Source organism: Gymnoscopelus braueri (assembly GCF_963280865.1).
Source record: "Gymnoscopelus braueri genome assembly, chromosome: 13".
Taxonomy (NCBI): Eukaryota; Metazoa; Chordata; class Actinopteri; order Myctophiformes; family Myctophidae; genus Gymnoscopelus; species Gymnoscopelus braueri.
The window spans coordinates 49,300,677-49,325,061 of NC_137615.1; the positions used below are offsets into that span (position 1 = coordinate 49,300,677).

General features: G+C 41.0%; 1 long non-coding RNA gene and 1 pseudogene across 2 annotated transcripts; one reads left to right on the plus strand and one right to left on the minus strand.

Annotated features, from left to right (window-relative positions):
- The first annotated feature begins 14,288 nt into the window (after positions 1-14,288).
- LOC308099660 (C3a anaphylatoxin chemotactic receptor-like) lies at positions 14,289-15,317 on the plus strand (annotated as a pseudogene). The gene has a single exon. The product of its transcript is annotated as a C3a anaphylatoxin chemotactic receptor-like (transcript).
- A 2,421-nt stretch (positions 15,318-17,738) lies between these two features.
- Positions 17,739-19,709, minus strand: LOC308098373. The gene is made up of 6 exons (XR_013934293.1): positions 19,580-19,709; positions 19,257-19,346; positions 18,968-19,066; positions 18,727-18,860; positions 18,552-18,652; positions 17,739-18,249 (listed from the first exon to the last, which is right to left on the minus strand). It is a non-coding gene; the product is annotated as an uncharacterized lncRNA (long non-coding RNA).
- Positions 19,710-24,385: the final 4,676 nt, after the last annotated feature.

Consider the following 24,385-nt stretch of genomic DNA (forward strand, 5'->3'; position numbering starts at 1 on the left):
CCACGCGGTCCTGATCAGCCGGCTGGAAAACTGGGTGGTCATTTCAGGCACCGCCCTTGAGTGGTTTAGATCATACTTATCCGGCAGATTTGTTTCCATTGGCATCAGTGATGCAACCTCATCCTTAGCCCCCCTACATTCCGGCGTCCCCCAAGGTTCGATCCTTGGGCCCATCCTCTTCTCCCTCTATATGCTTCCCCTTGGTAACATCATCCGTAGTCACAACATCCAATTTCACTGCTATGCCGATGACACCCAATTATATCTCCCCATCACTCCAAACGACTCCTCCAGCATATCCAAACTTCACGCAAGCCTAGCTGACATCAAACTTTGGATGTGTAGCAATTGCCTACAACTGAATGATTCTAAATCCGAGGTTCTAGTATTTGGCCCGCCCCAGCAAAGAGCCCTGCTGGGTCTAAACCTGGGCTCTTTAGCTCCAAACCTGAAGCCCTCCGTAAGGAACCTGGGGGTTACCCTTGATCCTGACCTCAATTTTGAAGGCCATATAAAAAAGGTCATTCAGATCATCCTTCTACCACCTCAGAAACATCGTGAAAATCAAGCCCTTCCTATCCACCCCCGATTTAACAAAAGTAATTCATGCATTCATCTATTCACGCCTTGACTACTGTAACTCCCTATATTCCTGTCTTTCTAATAAATCAATTCAACGGTTACAACTGGTCGAGAACGCTGCCGCCCGGGTCCTGACCGGCATTAGAAAGTACGATCATATTTCACCAATTCTAGCATCCCTACATTGGCTCCCAATCGCTTTCAGAATTGATTTTAAAATTGTATTAATTACCTTTAAGGCCATCTCTGGTCTGGCCCCTTCATACATCTCCGACCTACTCGAGCCATATAAACCAGAGCGCAATTTGAGGTCCTCAGACAAAGTTCTACTCGAAATCCCATTCTCCCATAAAACAACAAAAGGTGATCGGGCCTTCGCTTTTAGAGCCCCGACTCTCTGGAATGCCCTCCCCTTAGAGATCAGGCTTGCAGAGTCTGTGCCCCGGTTCAAATCCCTCCTGAAAACCCACTTATATAGAGTTGCTTTTATTACCTAAAGACTTTTACCCATTGTGTCCTACTGTATTGTTGCATAATTATTTTTTTTTGTTGCTTTTAATGTTTTCTTATTTTTGTATTTTTGTGCTCTCCTACTGTATGGTGTATTTTATCTCTGTGAAGCACTTTGTAACTTTGTTTCAAAAGGTGCTATATAAATAAAGCTTTATTATTATTATTATTATTATTATTATTATTATTATTACCTCCAGTATTTTATCTTTAGTATGTATATTCTTCATATATATATATATGTTTTATTTTGCGGCATTTCCCTAGCCTGGCATTGCCCTGACTGATAACGTGGATTCACTCTCACGTTCCTCCCCGGTATCAGTCTGGACTTCGGCCTATAGGGAGCGAGTATGAGAAATCAGAATGATTTTGATGCTTTTCACTGTTGTATGGACAGCAGTTGAAACGCAGTCACTGATTGGCCCGATGATTTTCTGATTTCTCATACTCGCTCCCTATGGGCCGAAATCCAGACTGATACCAGGGAGGAACGTGAGAGTGAATCCACGTTATCAGTCTGGCCAATGCCAGGCTAGCATTTCCCCCTGCTCCGCTCCGCTCATATGCTCTGATTTCAAATAGTGAAATAGCCAATCTACAAGCTCACCAATTTTCATTATCAGTGTTTCATTTTAGTTTTTTTTTTCGTTCCTGGAAAATCTTTGAATGTCTTTGCAAATGTCTAAAGCAGGGGAAGGCAACCTTTTTGACATGAAGTGCCATGTTTTTATTTTCTTGATAGTCAGTGTGCCATAAACATATTATTTGTTTTTCTCTTTCTTTAACATATTTCTTTCACATCAGGACATTTAATGATCACGAGACACGGAGCAATAGCCCACCTATCTCCCACACTCCCTCCCCAGTCAGAGTTCAGAGTTTGAATGGATGTAGAATTATGTGCAGGATATAATTTGCATACAGATGTGAGGGGACTTAATTTGATTGACTACATTAAAACATATTTTTTTTATTTGAAAAGAAGAACCCTCTCTCACACTTATGCCAGTGAATACCCTCCCCTGTGCCAATGTTGGCTAAAGTTGCCTACCCCTGTCTCAACTCAAGTAAATGTACTTTGTTACTCTGACCACCACTAGGTGAGAGTGTTATGGTATTTTCCCGTCTTGAATGTTTTGGATTGTTTTGTTCCTCTGTTTAGCTTTATCTGCTCTGCTTGCTGTTGCTTTGCATTTGGGTCCACTTCCCTCTGACTCTCCATTCATACACAATAACTAGATATTCAAGGCCTGGTGGCTCAAATGGGTTAGTGCAGTGGTGCATGTCAACTCCAAATTATTATGTATTTGGCCACAGACCCCCATCTGAAACTATCTTGTGCCAGGGAACCCTGTAAAAGACTAGTTAAATTGTTTTTAAAATATTCTAAATTTTACACATTTTCAAAAAAAATTGAGTTGTGACGTTATAGTATTAGGGTTTTAGTGGTTACATTAATTTTGATGCTATATTAACACGTTTTGCTGGGGACCCCCTGGAACCCCCTCAAGGACCACTGGGCTAGTGTATGGCACTGCTCATCAAACAATCACTGTCACTGTTGACAGCATGTCACGTTATCACTTTTTTATGTCACAGTGTGAGGCAGGAAATGGTGGACCCAAACGCAGAACAGAGAGGCCGAGGCAATTACAAAGGAACTCTTAGAATGTAACCAGGATCAGACTAGTTCTCTAGGAGTAAACCAGAACACTGTAACAATCATGAAGCCTGTCTAGAATATCAAGGAGGGTTTATATACATACAGGGATAACCAGGCACAGGTGAACACAACTGACAATCAGCACAGGGATAGGCTAGGAGACTAACAGGTGGAGACAACTAATAATCACCACAGAGAGGTGAGACAGAACAGGGAACAGTAACTAAGGAACACAGGAAACACTGGGACATCACTACAAAATAAAGGCACACAAGTGTGAAATAAAATCTTTACTAAAATTAAATGTATTCTATTTATAGTGGCTCATAGGAATAGACTACGTGACAACCAGGAATAGTTTGGTGACCACCGGAGAGACGGGTGACAACCAGAATGTAGACGGTATCCGGGACAGAGTCCTGCACGGGTCCAATTTTGAGAACCCGCGCCCGCCCCGCCCGTCAATACTCAGATCCGTAGACCGACCCGTCACCCGTGATAATTTCAAAATACGAACCAGACCCGCCCCGCCCGTCAAATAAACGACCCGTTGTCCGCCCGTTTACCCGTGTAAAATGTAAATCCTATTGAAAAGTGTGTTGAAAAAGATAGCAGCCTTCAACAACAGCGCTACATTCAGTGGTCAGGTTTGTACAGAAATCAAGTGAAGACGGAGGAGCGAGCTTAAGCCACGCGCGAACGCGCATCTACGCAGCACACATGTGTCGTTGTTTACGTCATCATATACTTTTAATTTGAAGGTTTAACAGGATGTTCAATGTGTTTTTGTGAGTTAAGATAACTGACCAGCGTGCTCCATGCAGTTGTGCTGTGTTAAGTTACACAAGTTACGTTGTTTGGGCGGAAACAGTGCTCTCTGATTTTCACAATAAAATGATACCCGCCCGCGATTAGTTCAGTACCGCCCGTCCCCGTACCCGTGATCTTATCAAAGTAAAATTTTCACCCGTTTTCACCCGTCAAACGCGGGTACCCGTCGGGTATCCGCGGGTACCCGGCCCGTTGCAGGACTCTGATCCGGGAGCAGTATGGGGGGAACATTCACCAAACATTCACCAAAAATAGCCGATCTATAAGCTTGTAGATTGTAGATTGTAGATTGTAAACTGAAAACAGTTTTGGTGTTGACAGAAAAAAGCGGTCCAAGAAATGTAGGTCAGTTTTGACTGAAAATAGAGGGTTTAGTGTTAGTCATGACACAGAATGATGTTTATTCTATGCTTAATGTTTGCACAGAATCACAACATTTATTCCATCATTGCCTACATGGTGTTGTAGACATAACGTTATGGCAATACCAGGTTAGAATTCTATTATAGCTTAGAATGTCCTGGAATCAGAGTAAAGGGTAATCCTCTGGGGACATTTGATGCTTGCTCACACGAGACTCGGACAGGCGGAAACTTCTGCACAGCTTGCAGCTTGTCAGTGCAAGCAGAAAGCCAACAATGTCAAAACAATAAATAATGGCAAAATGTATAGTTTGTGTACTGTAATATAGAACCAAACCCTGACATCACCGCCGTTAGAGCCCGCTATCCCCCTATCTAAGAAGACTGTACATTTTCTCCAAACACAGACGTTATCAAATGTAACTCAATATCATAGACGACACAGAGTCACATACCTGACAGAATCGGCCAGCTGATTTGTTTATTCTTGGAACACAGTTCTTATATGAACCAATGCTAAGATGACCCTAATATAAAAAAATACTTCTGTGACCCAGGGGATAATGGAGTGATGTCAGGACTTTGATACTGACCAAGCTTTGCTCACACGAAGAATAAGCCATGCCAACAACAGTGAATTTACTAATTGAGACAACTGCACCCAAATTAGCATCAATGGGAGAAGTAAAATTTATAAATGCAAGAATATTTAACAATTTACAATCTAGACATTTTTCTTATCCAGATTGACTATCAGCGCAAAGAAAAACGTTTGTGCTTCAACGTAACTAGATTACCAGGTAAACATCAAACCTAGCATTTGCATAAACATTTGCCACATCCTGGGTCATAAGTTCTATTTTAGAAGCACAGGAAGAGACGGTTGATGACAGATAAACCACTCGCAGATAAAGAGCAAAGATAGTTGATAGTTTAAAGAGCAGCAAGTGACTGGATAGTAACAGCATCATATCAGGCAACTGTCCTGGATTCTAAAGACAGTCATGGGTCAAACAGCGATTGGCCTCATTTTGTTCTGGACTTCAGGTATGACTTTGTTTTAATTAAACTTGTTGGTTGATGGCAATGTGAAAGACACTGAGGCAGAAAGCTAAGAGAACTATTTGATGAAAACATGATGTGCAAAAACATGTACTAACTGCTGGATGTTTTCCATGTATTGTGGAACACACAGTTGCCATGGGGAGCCAGAAGGGGTGTGCGTGTGTGTGTGTGTGTGTGTGTGTGTGTGTGTGTGTGTGTGTGTGTGTGTGTGTGTGTGTGTGTGTGTGTGTGTGTGTGTGTGTGTGTGTGTGCGCGTGTGTGTGCGTGCTCACATGCGTGTGCGTGTCTGATCTTGCAAATTACTACACAGATTAGAGTCAGATTTCTTGTGCACACTGCCATAGAACTCAATCGTTGCATCTTTTCCTCAAATCAGCCTTGCAGTGGCGCTATAAAAACCCACTTAATTGTTTTGTCTTATAACTTGATTTTCTGCCGTTCTGACTTTTCTGCAGGAAAAACTCAAATGCCTGTCTATTTGCTTCTATAGGAAACCAGACATAAGTAATATTCATATTTATAATTAATGTTTTTTTGGATAGCACGTGCAGGACTTACAAAACACCAATACTTTGGAATGGGAATAGATAGGAAAAGTAACGACAGCACAAATGTTGCATTCATTCAAAATCATGTGCATTCAGTTTAGGCTTAGCAGCTCCGCTCAGTGCTTTGTGAATGCCACTGAGTGACCAAGTGAGTGACCTCAGCAATGCATGTCATACTATATGAACACATTCATACAGTATAATTACTAAGTCCATTGTCTATCTATATCTAATTGTTTTGCTTTTATGTGTCCAAAATGCAAGTTTGCGTTGTGATATTAATTTGATCATATATATATATATATATATATATATATATATATATATATATATATATATATATATATATATATATATATATATATATATATATATATATATATAATGGGCTTATATATTATAAGCCCATTCAAATAATAATAATTTTAAACTCCCTTTAAGCATGTTAGACTCATTTAAATCTAATTTCCCTGCTTCTGGTGACTGATTGTGTCCGTCTAATTAATGTTAGACTCACTTTTCTCTTTTTTTTCCACAATAAATTAAAAAACAAAATAATAATACAAATAACAATAATAAATATAGCTGCAAGCAGCGATAAGCGGGGCCAGGGAATAGAGAGAGAGAGAGAGAGAGAGAGAGAGAGAGAGAGAGAGAGAGAGAGAGAGAGAGAGAAAGATAGAGAGAGAGAGAGAGAGAGACGGAATAGATTGAAGAGAGAGAGAGATAAACAGAATACATTGAAGAGAAAGAGAGAGAGAGAAACAGAATAGATTGAAGAGAAAGAGAGAGAGATAGAGAGAGAGAGAGAGACGGAATAGATTGAAGAGAGAGAGAGACGGAATAGATTGAAGAGAGAGAGAGAGAGACGGAATAGATTGAAGAGAGAGAGAGATAAACGGAATAGATTGAAGAGAAAGAGAGCGAGAGAAACGGAATAGATTGAAGAGAAAGAGAGAGAGAGAGAGAAACAGAATAGATTGAAGAGAAAGAGAGAGAGAGAGAGAGAGAATCGGAATAGATTGAAGAGAGAGAGAGAGAGAGAGAGAGAGAGAGAGAGAGAGAGAGAGAGAGAAACGGAATAGATTGAAGAGAAAGAGAGAGAGAGACTTGGAAAAGGAATAGATTGAAGAGAGAGAGAGAGACATGGAAACGGAATAGATTGAAGAGAGAGATAGCGAGAGAGACATGGAAACGGAATAGATTGAAGAGAGAGAGAGAGACATGGAAATATAATAGACTGAAGAGAGAGAGAGATGGAAGCAGAACGGATTGAATGGACATCTCAACCTATTGCCATTAACAGGAATCGAACCCTCAACCTTTGGATTAACAGGCTGCAACACTACCTATAGTGCTATAGCTTTGTACAGATTGAGGTTGTCTGTTGAAGATAAAAGTGAACCAGTGAAAGCAGCCGACCTATAAGCTCAGAAACACGTTGCTATCTGAAAAGTTGTGAGATTGTAGATCGGAGAGAGAGAGAGAGAGACATGGAAACGGAATAGATAAGGATAATTCCTTTAACAGGTCCGTTCATGAAAGTCCTTGCGGTCTTGTTTCCAATGAGGGCCTGTGAGCAATTAGGGGTTAAGAGTCTTGCTCAGGGACAAATGTCATTTGCTGGCCTGGCCTGGAATCATACCTGGGGCAACTAGGGCCTCTGGCTCCCTAGGCTGGCTCACTAACCACTGAGCTATGGCCGCCCCTCAAAAGAGAGAGAGAGAGAGAGAGAGACATGGAAACGGAATAGATTGAATGGACATCTCAACCTATTGCCATTAACAAGAATCAAACCCTCAACCTTCGGATTGACAGGCTGCAACACTACCTATAGTGCTATAGCTTTGTCCAGGCTAAGGTTGTCTGTTGAATATAAAAGTGAACCAGTGAAAGCAGTCGATCTACAAGCTCAGAAACACGTTGCTATCTGAAAAGTTTTGAGATTGTAGATCGGCTATTTTCAGAATGAAGTATGTCATACATTGCAAAAACATACCTTCTCAGATAAGCATTTCATGTTATCTTTATCAATTGCATATGTATTCATTAATACAGTGTTGTTGTTTGCAATGCACTTTAAATGAAGTCTCCACCAAGTGAGGCTTGAACCGGCAACCTTGCTGTTGTGAAACATTCACGTAAGCGGGAAGCCATTGGACCAACAGACCTGGTCCAGTGAAAACGGAGGTCAAACAGATGATACCATTTCACGCAAATAACTGAAAAATCCTGGGTTTAAGTGTTTTTCAAACTGCTCAAAATTGCGGACAATCTAAGGGCGGAGAGAGAGACATGGAAACGGAATAGATTGAAGAGAGAGAGACATGGAAACATAATAGATTGAAGAGAGAGAAAGATGGAAGCAGAATGGATTGATTGGACGTCTCAACCTTTTGCCATTAACAGGAATCGATCGCTCAACCTTCGGATTGACAGGCTGCAACACTACCTATAGTGCTATAGCTTTGTCTAGGCTGAGGTTGTCTGTTGAAGATAAAATTGAACCAGTGAAAGTATTCGATCTACAAGCTCAGAAACACGTTGCTATCTGAAAAGTTTTGATATTGTAGATCAGCTATTTTCAGAATGAAGTATGTCATACATTGAAAAGACATACTCTCAAATAAGCATTTCAGGTTATCTTTAACAATTGCACTTGCATTAATTGACACAAGTAAGACGCGCGAACGCTGGAAGCGAACGCAGATTGACTGAGGCTGCTATATTTCAACCACACTGTAGTAGTGCACTCTGCCGCACTCTGCCGGCTGTATACAGGCAGTGCAGCTGCTGGCATTTCAGCACGGAGTTTCGAGTCACATGGGGGCGCGAGCCAATGAGAGCGTGAACACACGCTGTATACAGGCAGTGCAGCTGCTGGCATTTCAGCACAGAGTTTCGAGTCACATGGGGGCGCGAGCCAATGAGAGCGTGAACACACACGGAAAGACCATAAATAAGGGACAGACACACACACACACACACAACCCAAGCACGGTGATACAGTAAGCTCCACTTGGTCGGAGGCCTCCTTCCGCGTTCGCAACAATCATGTTGTGTGCAATGCAACTTAAATGAAGTCTGCATCAAGTGAGGCTTGAACTGGCAGCCTTCAGGTTTTAAGGCACACACTTAAGCGAGAAGCCATTGGAACAACAGACCTGACCTGGTGAATGAGAGAGAGAGAGAGAGAGAGAGAGAGAGAGAGAGAGAGAGAGAGAGAGAGAGAGAGAGAGAGAGAGAGAGAGAGAGAGAGAGAGAGAGAGAGAGAGAGAGAGAGAGAAAAACTGAATAGATTGAAGAGAGAGAGAGAGAGAGAGAGAGAGAGAGAGACATGGAAACGGAATAGATTGAAGAGAGAGAGACACGGAAACATAATAGATTGAAGAGAGAGAGAGATGGAAGCAGAATGGATTGATTGGACATCTCAACCTATTGCCATTAACAGGAATCGAACCATCAACCTTCGAATTGACAGGCTGCAACACTACCTATAGTGCTATAGCTTTGTCCAGGCTGAGGTTGTCTGTTGAAGATAAAAGTGAACCAGTGAAAGCAGCCGATCTACAAGCTCAGAAAGAACGTTGCTATCTGAAAGGTTTTGAGATTGTAGATCGGCTATTTTCAGAATGAAGTATGTCATACATACTTCATACCCTCTCAAATAAGCATTTCAGGTTATCTTTATCAATTGCATATGTATTAATTGACACAATTACTGGTAGTGTCTGTTGATATTTATAAGTATTTCCGTCCATTATGAACCAAGCCTCTGTGTCCCGAACTACTCTAGATCACTGGTTCACAAACCATTTACCAATAAAGGCATTTTTGTGTCTCCTCGGAACGAAAACTAGTGAAAGTAGCCGATCTACAAGCTCACAAAACGTTGCTATCTGAAAAGTTGTGAGATTGTAGATCGGCTATTTTCACAATGAAGTTTGTCATACATTGCAAAAACATACTCTCTCCAAGAAGCATTTCATGTTACCTTTAACAGTTGCACATGCATTAATTGAGAGAGAGAGACAGACATGGAAACATAATAGATTGAAGAGAGAGAGAGATGGAAGCAGAATGGATTGATTGGACATCTCAACCTATTGCCATTAACAGGAATCGAACCCTCAACCTTCGGATTGACAGGCTGCAACACTACCTATAGTGCTATAGCTTTGACCAGGCTGAGGTTGTCTGTTGAAGATAAAAACTGAACCAGTGAAAGCAGCCGATCTACAAGCTCAGAAACACGTTGCTATCTGAAAAGTTTTGAGATTGTAGATCGGCTATTTTCAGAATGAAGTATGTCATACATTGCAAAAACATACCTTCTCAGATAAGCATTTAATGTTATCTTTATCAATTGCATATGTATTCATTAATACAGTCTTGTTGTTTGCAATGCACTTTATATGAAGTCTCCACCAAGTGAGGCTTGAACCGGCAACCTTGATGTTATGAAACATTCACTTAAGCGGGAAGCCATTGGACCAACAGACCTGATCCACTGAAAACGGAGGTCAGACAGATGATACCATTTCACGCAAATAACTGAAAAATCCTGGGTTTAAGTGTTTTTCAAACTGCTCAAAATTGCGGACAATCTAAGGGCGGAGAGAGAGACATGGAAACGGAATAGATTGAAGAGAGAGAGACATGGAAACAATAGATTGAAGAGAGAGAAAGATGGAAGCAGAATGGATTGATTGGACGTGTCAACCTATTGCCATTAACAGGAATCAAACCCTCAACCTTAGGATTGACAGGCTGCAACACTACCTATAGTGCTATAGCTTTGACCAGGCTGAGGTTGTCTGTTGAAGATAAAACTGAACCAGTGAAAGCAGCCGATCTACAAGCTCAGAAACACGTTGCTATCTGAAAAGTTGAGATTGTAGATCGGCTATTTTCAGAATGAAGTATGTCATACATTGCAAAAACAGACCTTCTCAGATAAGCATTTCATGTTATCTTTATCAATTGCATATGTATTCATTAATACAGTCTTGTAGTTTGCAATGCACTTTAAATGAAGTCTCCACCAAGTGAGGCTTGAACCGGCAACCTTGATGTTGTGAAACATTCACTTAAGCGGGAAGCCATTGGACCAACAGACCTGATACAGTGAAAACGGAGGTCAGACAGATGATACCATTTCACGCAAATAACTGAAAAATACTGGGTTTAAGTGTTTTTCAAACTGCTCAAAATTGCGAACAATCTAAGGGCGGAGAGAGAGACATGGAAACAGAATAGATTGAAGAGAGAGAGACATGGAAACAATAGATTGAAGAGAGAGAAGGATGGAAGCAGAATGGATTGATTGGACGTGTCAACCTATTGCCATTAACAGGAATCGAACCCTCAACCTTCGGATTGACGGGCTGCAACATTACCTATAGTGCTATAGCTTTGTCCAGGCTGAGGTTGTCTGTTGAAGATAAAACTGAACCAGTGAAAGCAGCCGATCTACAAACTCAGAAACACGTTGCTATCTGAAAAGTTTTGAGATTGTAGATCGGCTATTTTCAGAATGAAGTATGTCATACATTGCAAAAACATACCCTCTCAAATAAGTATTTCAGGTTATGTTTAACAATTGCACATGTATTAATTGACACAATCATGTTGTGTGCAATGCAACTTTAATGAAGTCCGCATCAAGTGAGGCTTGAACTGGCAACCTTCAGGTTGTGAGGCACAGGTTTAAGGGAGAAGCCATTGGACCAACAGACAAGAACCTGTGAAAAAGGAGATCACACAGATGATACAGTTTCACGCAAATAGCTGAAAAATCCTGGGTTTAAGTGTTTTTCAAACTGCTCAAAATTGCGGACAATCTAAGGGGGGAGCTTACTGGTCAACGTGATACATGTGTTCCTCATGAGTCAAGGCACATGTGTAAGCAGGTTTAATGGCTGTCGGCCAAACGAGGCATGACTTTTGCCTGTTTAAAGTTTGCACTTTCAAAAAATCGCTATAGCGCCCCCCTTTGACCAATTGGAGTAAGATTGGTTTCAGTAATATTTGGAATGACCCTCAACATTAACGCAAAGTTTCAAAGAAATGTGAGTCTGCATGTATGTGTTAGGGGCAGATGAATAATTGTCATAAAACTGCAATATTCATTGGCTCATTAAAGCTTCATTTTTTCACTTATGGAAAATCTGCTGCATCGTTGAGTCGGCATAGGTCCAAAGTTCATGTGTAAAACGTTTCGTGCAGATTACTCAAAAATCCCAGGAGGAGATAGGTTTTAACTGTTTTTCATATAATTCAAAATGGTGGGAGATCTAAAGGTCAGAGGTCAAAAGTCAGAGGGTTAAAGTTGTTCATCATGAGTAGACGCATGTGTGTATTGAAGTTTTATGGCTGTAGGTCAAACAGGGCATGAGTTGTACCTGTTCAAAGTTGGCATTTTCAATTGAGTGCTATAGCGCCACCTTTTGACGAAAGATTGTGAGATTTATTTCTTGATAGTTTTTCATGACCATCTACCATATGGCCGAGTTTCGTAAAAAGCGACAGCACGGTTCAGCCAGAACTGCGAAAAGTGGCGGAAACAGAAGAATACGTACAATAATAAGACAGGTCCAGAGCTGAGCTCTGGCCCCGTAATAAAAACATGCTGCGCGACCCGTGCGACCCGTGCGTTCGCAGTTATTGGGCGGATTGTGACCGTTTTTGGGCGTTTTTTTGTTACTTTATTTCGGTTTTAGGCTTAGGTTAGGCTTATGTTATTTGATTAAAAAAAATATATGTATATATATTTTTTTAATACAATTCTTTATACATAAATAGGTTATAGACCGCCGAAGTCTGACGTCATTTACACATCCTTTGTTTGTCTACCTGGTTCGCAGTTTTCCACCCCCGTTCTGAATCCCATAGACGTATTTAATATCGCGTCAAATAAGAACTGTGTTCCAAAAATAAACAAATGACCCCGGCGTGTTGACTCTTATGGATATGAAGCATCAACTGACGGTGAGAAAACGCTAATGTTACTTCCGCCGAATTAGTTACATTTTCGCCAGAAACAGACTGTATCAAATATAAGTGACTGACTATCATAAACGATACAGAACCCCCTCCCTGACAATAACGCCGACACGCGGTGTTTATTTTTGGACCACAATTCTTATATGAGACGATTCTAAGATGACCCAATGTTATTCTCCATAGAGAAATTACTTCCGCAAACCTGGGGATGAACGAGTCACGTCAGGACTTCGGTGCTCTATTTAGTAACTAAATATAGACTTATTTCTCATCTACAGGTGGTATTTTACATTTTAGATTTCAAAATGCGCTCCTGTTCAAACGGCCTGTTTTTGTCACGGCCAAACAGGCACACCAGCTGAGACTTGAGTGACAGGTTCCTTGGACACGCCCAATTATTGATACAAAAGCTACTCCTACAGTACTTTCGCTTTTTTTATGTTCAGCTTTTTTTGGTGTGTAGCCTACGCCTACTTCCTTTTATTGAAAGCACATTTTGACCAAATGTGGTGCGCTTAGTCGTCGCTGTCAGGTGGAAACCTTGCATGTCCAAAACGGTTACTTTTCAGGAAATGTTTCTTTTTTTTAAACCTTCCAATTGATACAATGTAGTACTTAATTTCTAGTCACAAGCTCTTTTTAATACTTTTCATTGGTTCAGTAAAATAACTTTTGAAACGTTTGCTCCTTTTATATTTGTATTGCGAAATAGAGCATTAATTTACAAAAAAAATAATAATAATAAAAGCTGAAACATGGAGATACGAGGTTTCCGCCCAACAGGAAGGATATGACTCACCATAGGGTGCTATAGGGTGATGTGAGCTCCCCATGAGCAGAGTTTGAACAGGACACTTCTCTGACTCACGTCAACACTAAAACAGGTAATTTATACATATATATATATTTTTTAATCTAGAGTCTAGATTAAAAAATCACACCCTGTGTGAAGTGGGCGGTGTCTTGCTAGCTAATCACAATACTGAATGGAGTCAACCAATCATGTACAAAAAATAAATACATTTATTGAAACACTCTTTAGGATGGAAGAAACCATAACTTGAAAAAAACCAATTTATGTTTTTTTTCAAGTTATGGTTTCTTATATAGGGCTATGCACATGTGTCATGTGACACTGGCCAATCACAGTCCTGAATAGACTGTGATTGGCCAATCACGGTGCAGGGTTAGGCGGGGTACATTTTTGTACATTTTTGGCCAATGCACATTCCTGCATATTGTACAAATATCCAAACCTCACTTATAGGGGCGGTTTCACCGCCCAAAAAAAAAAAAAAAAATTACCTGTTTTAAAGTATCTATAGATGGTCTAGATTCTAGACCATCTAGGAATGGTTGCTATGGGAATATAAAGCTATTTAACACGTATTTTAACATAAATTAATATATTGCTAATATATCCACTAAACAGTTACTCAGCTATATTACACTCACTGCTCATGTTACACAAATGGGAAATGAAAATCTGTGTCCTACAGATTAAATTCTTTTTTTAATGTGATAAATATCATAAACTTGTTTTTTGATAATATCATATCGTGAATATTTGTTAGATGTCTATATAGTTTTTTTGGCCATTATAAATGGTTATGGAGTCTTACTGAGCCCTAGAGGATAATAATACATCTTGTGATAAAACAAAGCATGTACTTTTGTTTTGTTATTTTAGGTTTCACTGCTGTCTATCCCAATGTAACCATGGATCTGTCTGGTGGAAATGGCTCTGACTACAAGGATGAACATGCTGAACTCAACAAATCCCTCAAGGTCGTGTCTCTCGTCATTTACAGCCTGGTCTTTGTGTTCGGCTTGCTGGGGAACGGTGTTGTCATCTGGGTGACGGGCTTCAAAATGAAGAAAACCATCAACACCGTTTGGTACCTCAACCTCGCCGTGGCCGACTTCCTCTTCACGACCTCTCTGCCCCTGACCATCACAAAAAGAGCTATGGACGAACACTGGCCTTTTGGTCAATTCATGTGCAAGCTGAACTTTACCGTTCTCTACCTGAACATGTTTGCCAGCGTCTACATTCTGATGGTCATCAGTGTTGACAGATGTGTTTGCGTGGTGTGGCCAGTGTAGGCCAAGAACCAGCGCAGCGTCAGAAAGGCGTCGTGCGTGAGTCTGGGTGTCTGGGTAATGGCCTTGGCTCTCAGTCCCCCTTACTTCATCTATAACGACACGTGGCCCGATAAGGGCATCATCATGTGCGACTACAACTTTGCAGATGACTCCACGCCCGCAATGATTCAGCTATTGAAGTTTCGCCTTCAGGCCATGATCGTTACTCGCTTCCTCATGGCATTCGTGGTCCCTTTCACCGTCATCGTTTCCTGCTATTCACTCATTATCTACCGGATCAGGAAAAGTCACTCGCTGGCCAGCCACTCAGGCCGCTCCTTCAAAATCATAGCAGTTGTTATCATCACATTCTTCCTGTGCTGGGCTCCCCTTCACGTCATGGTACAAATTCAGTTCATGGCGGCTGAGCCTAATGGAACGCTGGACCATGTGATCACCATCGGGTTTCCCATAGTTTTCTGCCTGGCGTACATCAACAGCTGCCTGAACCCGCTGTTGTACGTGTTCATGGGTCAGGATCTCAAGCATGAAGTTCGCAAGTCTCTCCTAAAAGTGCTGGAGAACGCCTTCGCCGAAGAGGTGCCTCAACCCAGCACTTGCACAAACTCAGGTCAAGAGACTGCCTCTTTGAATTTATTTTAATATGTGCAACTGTAAATGGCTTTTTTTCCTCTGCATTGCATCCGCCAAGATTGAAACCATGATGAAAAATGTCCATGTTGGAATTAGAGTTTTAAAAACAGGCATATTAATTGTTAATGTTAGATTTGTTTCTACCTGCTTCTCCCCATCCTTTTCTTCTTCTCTCATTTGAAAATCTTTTTTACATGATGTTGTTGATTGATGCCAACAACAAAATGATGGCGCTTACACTAAAATGAATTCTGCACACTTCTTTACCTGTATACCAGTGATGGGACAATAAAGTTAATGCTTGATTCTCTTGATTGAGGTGTGATTTTGTAATTGTACACAGTCACAACAAACACATTTGAATTTGTGTTTGTTTGTTTTGGCCATTGGATTGCTGTCAGAAATAATGAAGCTGCCGGGGAAATAGTTTGGAGCTACAGTGCAAATGTGTTCTTTATCATGAGAGGCATAGTTGTATGAATGTCATGCCAGTATAGGTCAAACAGGGCATTAGTTGTGCCTGTTTGAAGTTTGTATTTTTCAATTGAAGAAGGAATTACTTAAGTACAAAGAGTGAAATGTTGTATATTAAGTAAGAGAATAAATAATATAATAATACAAATATCTAAGGTTATTAATAAGCCCAGGTGTGTGTGTGTGTGTGTGTGTGTGTGTGTGTGTGTGTGTGTGTGTGTGTGTGTGTGTGTGTGTGTGTGTGTGTGTGTGTGTGTGTGTGTGTGTGTGTGTGTGGGTGTGTGCGTGCGTGCGTGCGTGCGTGCGTGTGCGTGCATGTGTGCGCTTGCATGCGTGCGTGTGTGTGTGTGTGTGTGTGTGTGTGTGTGTGTGTGTGTGTGTGTGTGTGTGTGTGTGTCACCGGTACGTTAACACATCTATGAACCCAAATAAAAGTAATGAGCAACATGAAACGTGCCACTAAGATCCATTCTTCTGCCTGTCAGAAGTACAGACATCTGAACATTGTGATTGTCAGATGTACAGACATCTGTAGGATACCAGGACTACCTTTACTCTTTTCATACAATGTTCGGAACAAGGTAAGAATTGGGCATTTGTGCTGCAGGATCTTACAGATGTGGGACCAACTCGAATCATACTATTTCAACCACCGTTTGGGGTAGGCTATAGGACAGGTGGGCGGCCCTAGCCCTGTCCTAGTAGAATAGTGTAATAGTAGTATAGTCCCCACTCCGTTGGGTGTATTTTTGTCACTGTATATGTGCACATTATAGGTGGGTGTTAAGCTATCTGGTATATTTGCACCCCGCTTGAAAGGGACGGTACAATCTATAAGAGGTTTTAACTGGGTTTCACAATGACCACAACTTTTTCTTCTTTTTACTCTTCTTTACTTTACCTTGTTCCACAGTGGGGACTGGAACAGAATAGGACAGGATAGGAGGAAGCAAAGGGACTGGGTCAGGGACAGTTTGACGTTGAGGTGCCAACCAGAATCAGAATCATCTTTATTGTCACAACCCACTCACGTTTACAGGTGTAAAACAGTGGGTGAAATTTGTTTTTGTGCAAGCTCCATCGTTCTGATTGTTTACAGAAAAGAGAAAGAAGAGATAGAAGAGGGTATACTTTTTTTAATAGAACGACTTTATGCGTGTTGGCGGGCAAGTGGACTATCTAATAGAACGACTTTATGCGTGTATGGCAGGAAATTAGTTTAGTGTGGCGGATTACAATAAGTGTTTTGCCATTGGCATGGCAGGTACACTTAATTACGCTACAGTTCAACCGATGGTCACGTTCACAGACCCTGTATACCACGATACCCCCCAACAGGTATCGTTCCCAACAGGCATCGTTCCCAACAAGCATCGTTCCCAACAGGCCTACTGTAATGTTCATGTAATGTTACTCAGACTGACCATCAATGGAGAAAATCACGTTGACCTTCCCAAGTCTGTGACTCTAGTGGTCTCTGTTTTGCGATTCCATGCAGTCTGCTTTGTAGACAGTATATGAGACGAGCTTGTTACAATCTCTACAAACATGCTCACTAGTGTAAAATACAATTTGTGTGATGTTAAATCATTTATTATGAGAGACCACTTGAGTGTTTTATTGTTTTGTGGGTCATTCACAAACATTCATTATTTTTGTTCTATTAAATCTCAAGATTTAGCAGTTTGTCGATCATTCTGCACAAGCAGCACATTGTGAACAAGGCATTAAACAACAACAAAACAATAATATTATCGCACTGTCCGTTTATTTGATCAAATTAATGACAAATGATGAACAACATAATATAACAATGAAGAAAAACAGTGTTGTCTCACTGACCCAGCATACTCACACACACACACACACACACACACACACACACACACACACACACACACACACACACACACACACACACACACACACACACACACACACACACACACACACACACACACACACAGACATGTAAAGCACATAATCAATCACTAACTATGTTAAATGGAAAATAAAATGAAATAAAAAGCTTAAAACTTCTGAGAAATACATACAGTACATAAGTTCTACACAGTTTTAAGAATACAGATTATGTTATTAATCTACATGCAACATGGTATTAAACTGGACCAGCTGGCTGTTAGATTCCCCTTTAACTATACTGTATAATACAAATATGAATATACATTGTATTAGTGCATGTTGGGTAGAATTGAAAGGCAGGCCAACCGCACACACTACCACATGCGAACACAGCCATCATGTAGCTGTGCCAACAAACCAGCTAACTTATACATTGTGAAAATGATGATTTCAGCAACCAACTCTTTCACAGATCCAGTGGAAACTGCGAGAACAGTATGCATCGATCCATCCTCTAGGGTTAACCTCATTATCAAACAGAACACAGTCTTGTGTGCCATGAGTAGCATCCCATCTGTTGTTAGGCTCACCAGGGCGCCAGTACCTGGAGAAGTACGTAGGGACATTGAATGTGTTCATTACAATACCTTTACAAGGATGTTTTTTTCGTTGTGTTGTTGTTGTTTTTTATCACAAACTCAAATTATATTCTATATATAGATGCCAATTAACTGTGAAGTGAAGTTGACAACAGACGTAATGTCTTATTGACAGTGTAGTAGGCATGTTATATAACATGTAATAACATTTAGGTAAAAATTTACTGAAATTAAATTTGTGAAATATTATTGAAAATGTGTGTTGAAATGAACAAGAGAAGAATGAAGGTAAGACGATAAGTCTTACGTTGGCGTGGTCAGCGGCGTTCCATCCACCCATTTATATTGTCCTTTGTCTCGGTCAGTCAAACCCAGCCACACCATCTGATATAGATTTTCAACAAAATCCTGGACAGAGAAGCTGCTGGTTACTGATGTACATGAACTGTATAAGATCATAGATATATTGTACACTTTCATACCTGTTCTTCTTTGCTGTTTATGACAATCAGGTCTGATTGCCTGTCTCTACACCACTGTCTGCTATTGTCCCAGGTTGTCTTCCCAGTAGAGATGTAATAACAACTGCTGCCAATTTTCTGCCATCTGGGTGAGTCTAACAAAAGAATAAAGTTAGCCCCTGTTCTTTTATTTGCTCAACTTAATGATAAATGATGAACAACATGATATAACAATGAAGACAAACAGTGATGTCTCACTGACCAGTCAAGTTGTTATGTCTGGTCAGTAAATGGTCAAAACTTGTTTGCAAATGGTTGTAATTGTTCAGTAGTTGGTCTCTCTCCACCAGGTTCGAGTGATCTGTATAGGAACGATACAAAAAGGAATATCCGCTATTCAAATACACTTATAGTACATTTTATTACGACACATAATAAAACTTTATATTTTATTGGGTATCATGTTAGTGTATTGAAAACAACACTTGCTTGATCATCACATTAAACATTGTAATTTAAAAATAATACATCGTTAATGAAACATGACTTACAGAGATAGACCAGGAGAGCAATGTTGAGGAGAGCTAGAACAGCACAAAGCAATCCAACACTGACTCCAACCCGCCTGTACCGTCTTATGTCTGGAACACACACACACACACACACACACACACACACACACACACACACACACACACACACACACACACACACACACACACACACACACACACACACACACACACACACACACACACACACACACACACAGAGTAAGAAGAGGAGGGAGGTCAGTTAAACTCTTTTAACTGCATGTTTATACAATTCAAGTGTTCATTCTTATGATGTTTATCTATTTAGTTATATATCTTACCAGACTGTGGTGTCTTCTCTAGATCTTTCTCCTGTGCTGTATCAACATACTCAAGCTCAAGGTGCTCATAATGTCCATTTACATCCATTTCTACCTTTGTGCTGTTAATTCTTATCGCAAGTGTTTGCTATTGGCCACCTCTTCACAAGACACTGAGCAAAAGAAGAGTGCAGTCTTTCTTTTATGGCTTCGATTACCTTTCTCTTTTTGGTTTGTTCCACCCTCATAATAAAAAAATAAACGCTTTCTTACAGGAAGCATTAATACAAATGCTTCAGCATCAGCATATTTTCTTTGTGAAATGGCACAGCGGAGCATAAGAGTGGTCTAGTTGTGTCTGGAGAAGTAGGAATACAATTTTTGAGTTGTCATAAAGGAACAATACCTGTGTAAAGATGTTTTAGAAACATTGACATGTTCTCTGTACCTGTTCTTACCTTATTGCACATAATTGTATTGTTGTAATGCTGATGTTGCTATTGCTTTTATAATCCTTCATGAAGCTTATTATCCGGGCTTTAATAAAGTTATTGCTGTGTTGACTGAAGGGTGATTAACAGACATTGTTCTTCATTGAAGTGTAATAAAGGGATTAATACATTTATTAAATTAACAACATCTATTCAGGCATGGGAGTTTTTTACAAATCATGCATGTTTGTAGCTGCTATCCAATATGAGCAACTAAGTTCAAAGCTTTGACCATTCTACACAGGCTATATGCATTTTCTAATTTGACCTCTGTCATGATGTCATGGTGAGGCCAACCGGTTCTTCTCAGTGGCTGGAGCAATTGATCTGAATTTGCACACAGCCATTGACCATTACCATCTGAACGCAACTGTGAAGCCCATTTTTCGATACCACAAAATCTCAGCTGTTTATTAGCGTTTTTGTGTAAAACACTGTTGCCATGGTTACGGGGCTGCCCAGCTATGGGACGAACTGCCTCCCGGGTTGCCAGATCATGTGCGCATATCCCCCCATGGATGTGTCGACCGGGTATGGACTAGTATAATGGATTATCATAAACATACAGTAAACATAATGCTATATTATGCTATATAGTCATATTATCATGGAGCACCACACTTTAGAGCTTTAATCGGGCCTAAATATTTGAGCCCGGCTCGACCCAGCCCGACAGAACTTCAAGCCCAGCCCGACCCAAAGCCCGATACATAATTGACACATTGGGCCCAGCCCAGCCCGTAGCCCGTAATTTTTCTAAACGAGCTTAATTGCTGCATGCAGCCTTTTTTCTCATAAAATCTTGGTAATTCGTTAAGAACAGGAGTCATTCACCCTTTTCCAACAGTCTGTTAGAAAAAAAGAATATGCTACAAATTAATTAATATACGCATTTATTTGTATAAAAAAAAGAAATTGCATTTTGTTGCCTAGCCCAGCCCGACCCAAAGCCCGACAAATACGTGACTAATTGGACCCGGCCCAGCCCGTGCTGACGGGCCGGGTCGGGTCCCGTCGGGTTCGGGCAAAAATCTTAAGCTCTACCACACTTGCCTTTTACTGCTTGTACATGTAGTGACAAATAAACCTTCTTGACTCTTGAATCCTCTTTAACTAACAAGATGAGAATAGGTATTGAGAATGTGTTCGGAAAGAGACGGCATGAGAAAAAAGGCATACAATGTCCATGCAGAATGTGACAGTATTTATTTTGTGTGTGTGGAAGTGGAAAATGTACAGTACTTATCGACTCAACTGCACAGCGATGGCCGAAATCTCAACAAGTAATATTGTATGAATGTTTTTATTATTGATTTTATTGTCTCTGCTACCCACCACCCTACACCCCTGAAACACATGGCAGGACCACTGGAGATATTGTTATCTCCGCCAGGCCGAAAGGCATGGCGAGAGAGTATGTTTTACCCCCTGTCCGTCCGTCCGTCCGTCCGTGTGTGTGTGTGTCCGTGTGTCATTCTGTCATTTTGTGTACAGCTAATCTCTGGCACCGTTGGCTTGATCGCAGCGAAACTGTGCACACACACTCCCTGGATGCCAGAGCAGAACCTCTGCTCCAAATCTTTCACATGGGCCTTTTATAGCGCCACCAGGAGGCCGATTTGTGCAAAACACATTTTTGGACAGTACTCCTACAGATTTTGGCCAAAAATCCCGCAAATCGCTAGATAGTATCTCTATAGTCATTAAAAGAAACGTCTCATTTCAGATTTTTCATATTCCATCCTGATTGGCAAACATTGACTTTCAAAGTTTGCAGGAGTACTCCGTTTTGAACAAAATGCCTCAAATCATGAACACAGCATGCAATTTCCGTGAAATTTTGCAAACACATTCCCATTAGGCCGAGGAAGAAATGCCATTTGAAAATGTTCAAATCAGCCTCATGGTGGCGCTGTAACAGGCCAATTTGTGTTTTTACCTATAACTGCACCGATCAGTGTAAAACTTTGTATGCACACTCTCTAGAGGCCAAGGAAAAACCTTTGCCCTGCATTTTTCACATTTGCCTTTTATAGTGCCACCAGGAGGCAGACTTATGTAAAACAATTTTTGTCTCCGCCGGAGGCGGAGAGTATGTTTTCGCTTCGTCCCGCCGTGTGTTCACCTCCCCCCTAGCCAAGCTAACATTGGTCAAGCTCCACGTGACACGTGTCAATATGTTGACACCAATGCCTTTGATTGGCTAGAGGGACGCATGACCAAATAAAATCCTATAAATAGGTGTGTCACTTCAAAAAGTCATTTATGTTTTTTGAAGTGAGGTAAGACAGGATCAATCAGTCTTGATTGGAACAGTACCTTCCAGTACAAATCACCCGTCCGTGCGTGTGTGTGTGTCCCTCTGAGAACACCTAACATTGGTCAAGCAAAGGCGCAGAAGGCCAAAGCTAAGAAAGCATACTCATCTACAACAGTAACACAGAAGAGGACTATAGAGTTGAATTGATCCCACAACAAGGCCGAAGTCTTAATACTGTAACAATTGGCCACCTTGATCAAATACATTATGTAGCACTAGAGAAAACTGACATAGATCAAACACACCAATCAAAGATTAAAGAGATAGCAGCATGGCCTACTGCCAGGACCCTACTAATAGCAATCAAGGGGTTGGGTTTATATTGGCTCCACACTTTGGGAGGGAGGGGAGGGCCTGGGTCTCTGGTGCCGTTATGAAGTCTCTGCACCCTGCATTCTGTACTCATGCCATCCACCGCACGCCCCAGGGTCCATTTAATTAAGCCCTACTGTACATTATGTAGCACTAGAGAAAACTGACATAGATCAAACACACCAATCAACTGCTGAAACTGTTCAAGACAATGAAGATGAAGAAGACAGACAAGCATTTGAACAAACCAGTCAATTACGAGGACTCCCATATGACACATTGCTTCAAGAAGATTTTTTTTAGATGCAGACACTACATATTCAGTCGCCCCTGCAGAACACCAAAAACCACGCGCATTCTACCAAGACGACCCGTTCTACCAAGACGACCCGTGCTATTAAAATAGCACGGGTCTGCTGGCGGAGACTTGTGCTCCGTGGAGCACATTTTCTAGTTTTGATATTAAGCCTTCAGATTTGATCCAAATTTCACGCAAATCGGTACACATGATCAGTCATGTGATCAAGACGGATCTGTTTGATTTTTCATATTCCATCCTGATTGGCTAACATTGACATGTAATGTTTGCAGGAGTGGCCCGTTTTGAACGCAGCGTCCGATTGCGGTAAAACTTTGAATGCACATTTGCACTACGTTGAGGAACAAATGCCACCCTTTTAACATTGGCCTGTTATAGCTCCACCAGCAGGTCAAATTTAGCAAAACACATTTTTAGAAGAAAATGCCTCAAATCATGCATGCAGTGTCCAATTGCTGTGTACGGCCTAGGAATAAATGGCACCCTTTTCACATTGGCCTATTATAGCGCCACCAGGAGGCCAAAATAACCTACCTGACCTGGCGGAGACCTGTGCCCCGAGGAGCACTTTTTCTAGTTCTCAATCTTTTTTTTTTGCAAACTTTACTTCTGAACTCTTGATGCTCCTAACATGACAACATCACTTGGCAACCAACTTTTCTATATACCATGAACCTCCCATATGGAAGCAAGCATGCCGTGTTTAGCTTGTGCTACGACAATCCAGAGCTATCTACATAAGCATGCAGAGTTAGCTTGTGCTACAACCAATTTGATAGCTTTACGCATGGGAAGCAAAACATGCTGTGTTTAGCTTGTGCTACCAACAATCCAAGCTTCCACATGAGAAGCAAACATGCTGAATTAGCTTGTGCTACGAACAATCCAAGCTTCCACGTGGGAAGCAAACCATGCTATGCTAGCCTGTGCTACAAACGATCCAGAGCTATCCACGTAGCAAGGCATGCTGAGATAGCTTTTGCTAACAATTCGGCCTCCACGTAGGCAAACATGCTGTGCTAGCCTGTGCTATAACAATCTAAAGCTTCCACATAAGAAGCAAACATGCTGACTAGCCTGTGCTACAACAATCTAAAGCTTCCGTACAAGAAGCAACATGCTGTGCTAGCCTGTGCTACGACAATCTAAAGCTTCCACAAGAAGCAAACGTACTGTGTTAGCCTGTGCTACAACAACTCTACCATGCCATTTTTCCTACTCTGCAATTAGATACCAGTTATAGCTATACAAGAGGTAAATAACTATAGCCACCATCGGCACATGGAGATAAATCATCCCTACCCCTATTATCTGTCCATAAATAAATAACACGATATAATGCCAGTCTGCACAACTACAGACTGCTTTAAGCATAGAATGAGCTA